The sequence below is a fragment of the Montipora capricornis genome, chromosome 11 (assembly GCF_036669925.1).
Source record: "Montipora capricornis isolate CH-2021 chromosome 11, ASM3666992v2, whole genome shotgun sequence".
Lineage (NCBI taxonomy): Eukaryota > Metazoa > Cnidaria > Anthozoa > Scleractinia > Acroporidae > Montipora > Montipora capricornis.
In genome coordinates this window covers 29,768,773-29,771,940 of record NC_090893.1, presented here as the reverse complement: position 1 = coordinate 29,771,940, position 3,168 = coordinate 29,768,773, and positions in this window count along the sequence as shown.

Sequence of the window (3,168 nt, the reverse complement as noted above, 5' to 3'; positions counted from 1 at the left end):
GAAAGAGGCAATTGCAGCGCGTAAATAGCACCTTGATAAAACTTCCAACCCGATGCGCAGACTTAGACGTTTTAAAAATTGTTTTTACTATTGCCAATAGGCACCACGGAAAAGAGCCAAGGGATCGCAAAACGAGATGTGAAACGTTTAAAGAGTTCTACGCTAGCGTAGTAAATACTTTTTTTACCCTACCGGCGGTTTAAGTAACCGTAAATAGGTCGATCGTGGAGTACACAAAAAATAATGGACAGTATCAAGTATTATATATTACTTATTTTAATTTTTAAAGGCCACAACTATAAATGGTTTTCTCTTGTACTTGTGTGAGTATACTCTCAGTGCATTGGTGAGGAATGTTGACAATTCTTCTGGGTTTCATCACTTCCCGCTTTAAGTAAGGTTTCAATTGTATTTAAACCATGTATCTTTGTAATTTTTTCACTCAACAATCAATTACGTTTTGTTGCTTTGAGTTGTAATTTGTATTAAGAGCATAGCACTTAAAAAGAAAATTTATACTTTCCGTTACATTCCCTTAGGCAAAGGAGTAAAACCCACTGACTTGCAAAATAATTTCATGCGTAAACAATGCACATCACCATTGTGATGTTCACCATCTCTTCCAATAGTAAACACGGGCGCAACCCTTTTTAAGTTAGTGTTTTTTCCTTATTTTTTTACTATAAAATATGCACGGAACACAAGTTAATAATAACAATATTTTCAAGCAGTTAGCTTTCATTTTGTTCAAACTTGCAATGGTATACCATGGTGACCCGCTGTCTGTTAATAACGTAGAGTCTATTGACAACATTTTGCAGCGGAAGGATCACCATGGTGAACAGTTACAAATAAGAGTAAGAAAGGCGCTGCTGTGATTTGTATTATTTCTGGTTTCACATTGTAAGTACTGCAATAGTTCAGTACGATTGAACACTCCCAGCTTTTTCAAAGCACAACGCAAGAATTAAGCAAAAGGATGGTGATTAGTATACGGTGCACTCTCGCCTGTTATCTTAAAAAGGTGCAGAGTCTTTCATCCAGCACACCTACGCGGACCGAAACGAAAAGTCCTCTTTAACAGTACACAAGATAGGCGTATCACCTTTGAAAGAAAAATCACATCTTTAATTGTCCTTGGATGCTCCCTGGTCAACCTCCTGGCCTCCTGGCCTTTCAGGGAAAAAGCTCTTGAGCAGTGTTATCTGTCAGCTTAAAAATAGAAGCTCAATTTACCTCTTGTGTCAGATAAAACCATTTGAAGAGGTTCAAAATATTTTGGGGGAACATGCCCTTGACTCCTCTATCCAGCAAGAGGCAACTGCCTACTACTCAAAACCATTTTGACTAGGCTGACTCCAAGACCGTTAAACACTACCAAAGGAATGTCGCAAAAGACTATTTTGAGACAACTGAGAACTTTCTTAACAATTCCTACAACTCTAGGATGTTAAATTTAGTACTACACTTTCACCGTAGTCACCATCATCACTTAATAAACGTAAAACACTTATTACTGATAAATGCTGTAAGGGTGTTGAATGACGCAATGCAGATTTAAAAATGCGCCATTACTACTGTGTTGTGTAAAGGTTGCTTTTGTGGGACGCTGATTTGGGTCTTCTCTTGTAGATTTACAAGACAAAAAAGGGTAAGGGTAATGGCCTTTAAATACTGTATACATAACGTGACAAGGAAAAAAAAGCCTTTTTACTTAAGCCACGTAAGAGGATATTCCGTTGGTAAAATTACAGATTTTTCTGGTATTTTGTTTGTAAGTCTTGTAGAAATTCACGAAGGGAATAGCAGGACTTCGTCGTGTTTGAAAAGTTTCTCGAAGGGAGGCCTAAGTTCAAGCTGAGTGAAAGACAAAGAAAGCACCCCGTTTGTTGTATCAGGGTCCTAGAAAAAAAGAGATGGGAATTTTAGCCATAGACTATTAATGCAGGAGGCCAAAATTGAACGAAGTGAGGTATCAACCAGGACACTCACAAAGTACTTACAAAGAAGAAAGGAATTATCACCTAAGATGATCACAAGAAAAGAGTTTCATTTGCTATAGAGATGAAATAGATCTTAAGTGGGGAAATTTTAGAAAAAAACAAATTGCTTTCTATTCAACTTACCGCGCACCCGCGGCTCCTGCATTTGGTTGAGCACTGGTCTGCCATGTGGGAGGTCGTAAATTCGACTCCAGCCGGGCCAGCAACCAGCGTCTTAAAATAACTGACGCGAAAGTGCTGCCTTTGTAATTACACCCACAAAGGTTAGCTTCTCAAGTCTCTTTCCATAAAGACTATAAGCCATAGGCCCCATGTAAAGACTATTTTGCATGTTCACAAGTTCCTTATGAGACGTTGAAGAACTCACACACTATTCGAGAAGCGTACTGGAGAAAGTTCGCGAAGTTGTGGCTGTTCTTTGGGTGTGTATGGGCGGGTGGGTATAGCAGGTCCACTTCAGCTAAATAGCTGCCAAAAATTCAACCTGCTCAAGTAAATAGACAAAAAACAAACAAACAGAGAAAGAAACAAACGCAACATTCATTGCATATACGAGAAAAACTTTCGATTAACCTATTGCGCCTCAAATATGAATATGGAAGAAAAACTCGATCTCCTTGCATGCTCATGGCTATATAACAAAGAGGCTTGTAAGAACTAAACTGAAATGAAAGTCCTAACCCTAATAGTGGCCATATGCTATGGCATTGAATTGATTGATAAGAGGTTTGTAAACATATGACAGGTCGCAATTTCGCCACATTCGTTGATGAGCAGTTTCATCGATTGTTTCAGTTGGATGGAAAAGGTCTTAGTCGTGTATGTATTACTATGGGAACCGTTGTCCAAATGCCGCATTAGCGAAAGAGGCAATTGCAGCGCGTAAATAGCACCTTGATAAAACTTCCAACCCGATGCGCAGACTTAGACGTTTTAAAAAATTGTTTTTGCTATTGCCAATAGGCACCATGGAAAACAGCCAAGGGATCGCAAAACGAGATGTGAAACGTTTAAAGAGTTCTACGCTCGCGTAGTAAATACCCTTTTTACCCTACCGGCGGTTTAAATAACCGTAAATAGGTTGGTCATAGACTACGCAAAAAGTAATGGACAGTATTATCAGAAAGAGGGATTGTGGTATCAAGTATTATATATTACTTATTTT